The sequence below is a fragment of the Protobothrops mucrosquamatus genome, unplaced genomic scaffold (genome assembly GCF_001527695.2).
Source record: "Protobothrops mucrosquamatus isolate PMUCROS unplaced genomic scaffold, P.Mucros_1.0 scaffold357, whole genome shotgun sequence".
NCBI lineage: Eukaryota > Metazoa > Chordata > Lepidosauria > Squamata > Viperidae > Protobothrops > Protobothrops mucrosquamatus.
Genome location: NW_015386692.1, coordinates 695,681 through 703,350, shown reverse-complemented (window position 1 = coordinate 703,350; position 7,670 = coordinate 695,681).

Here is a 7,670-nt window from a genome sequence, read left to right as displayed (position 1 = left end):
AGGATCTCTCCTGGGGAAAAATTGAATCATAGTGAGACTAAGTACTTCAACTTATATATAACATAATGAAGACAGAGTTGTTTTGAGTTTCTTCTCATACTTTCTACTTCCCATGAATCAATTATTTTTCTGTAATGGCTTGATATTCTCCAACTGAATCAAACCAATAGTATTCTTTCCTGAAGAAAGAAATGCTGACAACAACTCTCACTTACACATGTATAGATTATTACAGTGCAGGCTCCATGGGATTGGCTTTGAAGAATAACTGAAAGGTGCAATTTATGCAGAATTCCATAGGGCTCATCATTTGGAAGAGGTACTTCTCACATATAATGCCAATTTTGCAGGCTCCATGATAGTTACCAATAGGCCCCCAGGTACAATTCGAAGTACTGCTTTTCACTGATAAAGCTCTATAAGCTTTGGTGCCCAGAGATTTGCAGCACAATCTGTTTCAAACCAAACCTACCTATCTCGTTAGCATAGCTGATGTGGGAATGCTGAGTACCCTATGAGAGATTTGGGGGAAAAGTCCAAAAGTTAGTGCTTCCCAGTGACAGCTCCTAACCTGTTGATAGTCTACCCATGGAAATCTACATGGCACTCTCCCTCCTTATATTTAGAAAGGTGATTTAGGCGATCCTGTAATGTTTAAGATCTTATAACTTGAGAAACTATAATAATAAAAAGTTATATGATTTTATAGTGGTTTTGTTAGAGTTTATCTGGTAAATCCCTAGGTACTTTTTGAGAACATGTCAGTATAAAAATACACATATAAACCTATTTTCTTTTTTCTATGCAGAGGTTACTCTAGGATATATTAGGTCTATCTATCTATCTATCTATCTATCTATCTATCTATCTATCTATCTATCTATCTATCTATCTAATTTGGAGACCACTAACGTCACTCAGAGTTGACCATATATTGCTAATTTATTCTAGATAGCAATAATTTTTAAAAAATTGATATAGAATTATACCACCATAGTGCTTATTGATTTTTCTTATAAGTAACAGCTAGTTCAAGCTGTTTTCAGAGAAGTGTATGTTGCTTTATTGTTATTTTTTAAATAAATCAAAGTTGAGTAATGTCTTTGATAGAATAGCCAAAATAGCTGTTATAATATCAGAGCTTCAGAAACAATTTTGTTATATGATGGACAAGACTAATTTGGCACTACACATACCACTAACGATTTTGACACCAAGTTTGAACTGTAGACCTGGTTAAAATACCATTATAAAATGTTGCTCTTACTTGATTTTGTAACATTTTGTGGTAAAGAATACTGAGAACTGGAATATTTTCATCATTTTATATCATTTTGTTAGTTCCAGTAAAGATATTCCATTATGGTTTTTTTAAGGGACTAATGAAGCTGTAATTGATTTTATAATTCTTGAAATAATTACATTATAAAAGAATATTCCTCTGCTCAATTTCATGAATTATCCCAATACATGTGCACTTTCTTTGGTTTTGCAATTTTTTATTAGTTTTCAAGTAAACATATAAACAAATATAAATGTGGTGCATCTCATTAAAAAACAAAAAGAAAACCTAGTCAATATATTTTCAGAAATGATCGGCGGTCCCCCCCCCTGCATCCCCCCTCACTCCTTCAACCTTCCTATCTTCCCTCTTCCTTCCTCCCCTCCTACCCACACCTCTCTCCTCCTTCCTCCTTTCCAACTATCTTACACATCCCATCACCTTCTTTTCCACCTCCTTCGGATGCAGTTTAGGGGTACTAGCCGATCATCTCCTCTTCTCAAAAAGGGAAAAACTATTTATCTATAACATATAAATACACCAGATTTTATATAATTCTACCCCTTCATCCCCTTCGCCCCTCTCCCCCTGGACTTCCCAGAACTGAGTACAGGGATAATCACATAACATCCCAAATCTAAATAAAACTACCCAAACATAATACAAACAAATATTAACATACTTTAACTCTAATATACAATAGTAAACTTAAATATAAAAAATATATATAAATTATATTAAGTATATAGAAATAATAATAATAATAAAAGTTTAATCAAAAGCTATATGATAATTATTCATTTCATACTTTCTCTGAATATAATCTATCCATCTTTTCCATACCAGAATGAATTTTTCTTGAAATTGATCTTTCAAATATACGGAAATTTTAGCCATTTCTGCAAAATATGACACCTTCAATCTCCAATCATCCATAGTCGGTAATGCCTCCTTCTTCCAATTTTGAGCAACCAATAACCTTGCTGCTGTTATACAATACAGCATCAAATTCATTTCTTTAAGGTCCAAATTTTCCATAATGCCCAATAAAAATAATTGCGGTGTAAATTTTATCTTTTTCTTAAAAATCTGTTGGATATTCCACCAAATCTTAATCCAGAAAGCCTTTACATCTCTACATTTCCACCAAATATGATAATAAGTTGCATCTAAGTTACCACATCTCCAACATTTTGGCTGCAAATTTGGATACATGCAAGACAGTTTTTGAGGATCTAAATGCCATCTATAAAACATTTTATAAAAGTTTTCCCTTAAGTTCTGTGCTTGGGTGAACTTGACATTTCTTACCCAAATTACCTCCCATGTATCTAACATGATTGGTTCTTGAATATTTTGAGCCCATTTAATCATACAGTCTTTAACTAATTCTGTTTCCGAATCCAGTTCTATTAAAACACTATAAATTCTCCTAATATGAGCTCTACTTTGATCTTTAATCTGCTTTATCAAGTTCAGATCTTCCAAAATTAACCCAAGCTTTTGATCTATACGCCACCTCTCAACCAACTGACAATATAAAAACCAGGACTGGAGAATATTATCTTGTTTCAAGTCATCCAATAATTTAAATTGCCAGTCCTGTCCCCTTAAAGTAAGTAAATCCTTATAAACAATCCCCTCCAATTTAACTCCCCTTGAAATTCCTTGTACTGCATGTTCCGGAATAGCCCAAATTGGGATTTTAAGACTTAATTTATGATGATACTTCTTCCAAACTCTCAAAAGCGCAATTCTTACAATATGAGACTTAAAAACTTGATCAGCCTTATCAAAAAATAGATAGGCATGCCATCCATAAAATAAATCCCAGCCTTCAAGAATCAATATATCTCTATTAGTTAAATTAATCCAATCACTAATCCAAGTTAAAACCACCGCATCATAGTATAATTTTAAATTTGGGGCTTTGAGTCCCCCTCTTTCACGTGCATCTTGCATAATTTTAAATTTAACCCTCGGCTTTTTACCCTGCCAAATAAATCTATTGATACCTCTTTGCCATTCATCCAAATTTGAATCCTTTTTTAAAATAGGTATCATTTGAAACAAAAAAAGAAATTTAGGAAGAATGTTCATTTTAACTGCTGAGATTCTCCCTAACAAAGATAACTGTAACTTTTTCCATTCCTCTAAATCCTTTAAAGTTTTTATCCATAGCTTATCATAATTATTTTTATACAATTTAACATTAGATGCTGTAATATAAACACCCAAATATTTCACCTTTTTCACTATTTCAAAACCAGTTAAATTAGTTAAAGTCTCTTTATCTTTCGTAGACATGTTTTTAGATAATATTTTAGTCTTATTATTGTTTACTTTAAATCCAGAAACTTTCCCATACTGAGTCAAAATCTGTGTCAAATTTCTTACTGAATCAATCGGTTGAGATAAAGTAAAAATCAAATCATCAGCAAAAGCTCTCAACTTATAATCATTCTTGTCCAAAGTTATTCCTTTTATAACCGATGATTCACGAATCTTAATTAATAAAATCTCCAAAGTCAAAACAAATAATAAAGATGATAATGGGCATCCTTGCCTCGTACCTTTCTCAATTTTAAATAAATCTGTCAATCCTCCATTTACTACTACTTGTGCTGATTGTAGATGGTAAATAGCCTTAAGAGCTGATAAAAATCTATCCCCGAAGTTCATTCTCTCCACCACTCGGAATAAAAATTGCCAATCCAATTTATCAAACGCCTTTTCAGCATCCAGAAAGATAAAAGCCGCTGAAATTTGATTGTTTTTGTCCAGATATTCAAGCAAATTCACAATTTGTCTAACATTGTTCTTCATGTATCTACCAGTTATAAATCCAGACTGATCCGCATGAATAATCCGTTTCAATACTTGCATTAATCTATTAGCTAAAATTTTTGCAAAAATCTTATAATCTGTATTCAATAAAGATATTGGCCTATAATTTTTAGGCTGAGTCAAGTCTTGATCCTCCTTCGGTATAAGTGATATAAATGCACATCTCCACGATGGTGGTACTTCTGCTCCGGACAAAATACTATTAAAAAGAAATCTCAAGGGTTCTAGCATTTCTTCTGATAACATTTTATAATATATTGCAGTTAACCCATCGGTACCAGGTGCTTTACCAACCTTTAATTGTTTAATTGCCTCTATAATCTCATCCAACACAATCGGACAGTTCATCATTCCTTGTTGTTCATCTGAAAGTCTAAGAAAATTCGCTTGCTGCAAGTATCTATCTATTTCAAAAGATTGTATATTCTCAGAGGCATATAATTTTGAAAAATATTCCACAAAAGCCTTTTTGATCAAATCTTGTTGAAAAACTTCTTTGCCTGTATAATTTATTTTCTCTATAACTCTTTGTTTTTGTTTCTTTCGTAATTGATAAGCCAACCACCTTCCAGGTTTATTTGCGTTGCAAAATGTGTTATGTTTCATATATCTCAAGTTAATTGCAATCTGATCAGCCATTAACATATTAAATTGTTCCTTCAACATTGCAATAGATACCTTTAAATTATTATCCATTGGACTTAAAGAAAAAGCTTTTTCTTTTATTTTTATCTCCTGCTCCAAATCTCTACGTTTTTGTAACTGCTTTCGCCTATGAACAGAATTCATTGAAATTAGAGCTCCTCTCATAAATGCCTTGCTAGCATCCCACACCATTGACATAGAGGTGCCCTTATTCATATTCAGCATAAAAAAGTCTTTTAAATGATCTTTAAGTGTCTGCACGTTAGACTCATATTTTAATAAATTCTCATTTAATCTCCAAGTCCTTCTATTTCCTCCTTCAATTGAAAGTTCCATCCATACAGGCCTATGATCTGATAAAATCCTAGGAAAGATCTTCACTTTCTTAACCCTAGGGAGTAAGTCATTAGTTATCAAAATAAAATCAATTCTAGAATGTGAATGATGTCTATCTGAAAAATAAGTGAAATCACTTTCTCCTATATTCCAATCTCGCCAAACATCTCTTAACTCCAAATCCTCTTGCAATGCAAAAAAACTTTTAGGCAATTTAACTTGAGTCGACACTTTAGAAAAAGTCTTTTTATCTTTCATAGGGTCTATAACGCCATTCCAGTCTCCCATCATAATAACAGATTTATAATCCAATTGAGTTATTTTCTGATATAAAAGTTTATAAAATTGTTTCTGCTGCTGATATTGATTAGGTGCATATAAACCAACAATAAGGCATTTTTTCCCATTCAATGAAAGTTCAATAAACACAAATCTTCCTTCTGTATCAAAGTCTATTAATTTTGGCAGTAATTCTTTCTTAACATAAAGAACTACCCCCGCTTTTTTCTTTGGTGCTGGAGCAATAAAGTGAAGTCCCAATCTAGAATTAATCAAATACTTTTGATCTTTTAACGTAATATGCGTTTCTTGCAGACATATAATATCATTTTTATGTTCTTTCAAATAATAAAATATTTTCCTCCTTTTTTATAATTACATTATAAAAGAATATTCCTCTGCTCAATTTCATGAATTATCCCAATAAATGTGCACTTTCTTAATTAAGGTAGATGTTAAGCCTTATTCTACAATTCTTATTTTTGGTTAAAAGTTTATTTCTTTGTCTCACTTCTTTTTAAAAAACATGAAAATATTTAATAACATTTGTAGCATACAAACAAGAGATAATTGTTTACATTTGTGCCCTGTAGAGTATTTTCCCAGCATAGATTCATACATCTACTTTGTGGGAGGAGGTACAAAAGTCTCTGATAGTGGATTAATTGTAGTTAATTTTGAGCAGAAATCTTTCTTAGACAATCATTTCAACATAATTTAACATATTCTCATTATGTAGCTTTATTATGGAAATACTTAAAGATACTGCATGCTTACTTTTCCGTTTTATAGACTTTTACTGCAAGTATGAGTATACATATTTGACAACTTCATGTTCCATCTTGTGCTGCAAAAGCATGATTCTGTCTCATGGTACTGAAGAATTCCCGTCTATAATGATACTTTATAAATTACATACAGACTCAGTGATTGGATATTTATGACTAAAAAGACACAATGCACACAGGCTGGAATTCTAAATATACTTATTAAGGAATAAGCACCATTTCCAGCTACAGGACTGTCCTCCAAGTAAACATAAAATGTATTGCAGAACCAAAGGATACAAAATGGGACTTTATGTGACTATTTAAAATCTTAGCAAGATTATAAACTACGGGATAATTTATCTACTGCTAGTGGAATTGTAATAGTCTTGATAGTACCATTGGTATGATTGTCTGGTTAATTGGGTTAAAGACAGAAGAATTCTTAAACAGTCTTTTCAATTAAGCAGTTTAATTTTTATTATTATCCCATATTCCTCATTGCAAAACAGCAGCCCAATGTCTTACAAAATATAAAACTATAGTCACCATAATCATAAATTAATATCCTAAAAGCAGTAGTAAAAACTTTTAGAAAAAAACCCTCAAAAGCAAAATTAACAGGAAATATATATATATTGATTTAAAGGAAAGAAGAAATTCTTAAACCTTAAGCTTCTTTATGCAGTATTGTTCTGCTTTCAGTGACATACGCAGCCCGATTCAATGTTTCTTTATTCAGAAGTCTCTAGGAAGTTTTATATACAAATACACTCTTCCATCAGTTAACACATTTCCCACGCGCTCTTTATTTTTTTTTTAGAAATAATTGTTTCTCAAACACATACAGGTCTTATTTTACTCATCCACTGTGACTGAATTTTAGAAACCCCCAGCAACAATAGTGATTTTGGGAATTCTGTTAACTCAAAGTAAATTTCAACCAGCGCCGTAGCGTCTTTCAGAAACGGATCTCTTGATCACTATGTCATACAGGCATTCGCTGTTCTTTTTGTGTCGGCTTTTAAAAAAGAATAACTCCCTGCCGATATTTTCTTGCTTGCTTGTTTCAAGCTCTTGCATGTGCCAGCCGGAGCCATCTACAGCGCACCTCGGCGGAGACCGCACGAGCTGGAACAGCCAACAAACTGGGACGAGCTCCTAGTGCCTGTCAGACAGTTAGAATGCCCTATCAGCGAAGGACGTGGGCGGGCCTTACGAGCGGAAATCCAATAGCAGCAGACCCCCTGTACCTGTGCGGTTATAAAAACTCTGCGTGGCTTCCTTTACTTCGCTTCCACAGTATGGCCGGCGACATTAGCTAGCGCTCGCTCAATGCTCTTCTCTGTAACGGGAACACACGGAATACAAGGAACCGAACCGCACCGCACCGCATCGCCTGCTCGCTTGCCTACTCCGCACTTCTTGCCTTCCATTTCCCTCCTTCCCCTACCCCAAAGGACCCTAATAACCCGCCACCCTTTCTGCAACCGCTCGCTGATATATATTTATAT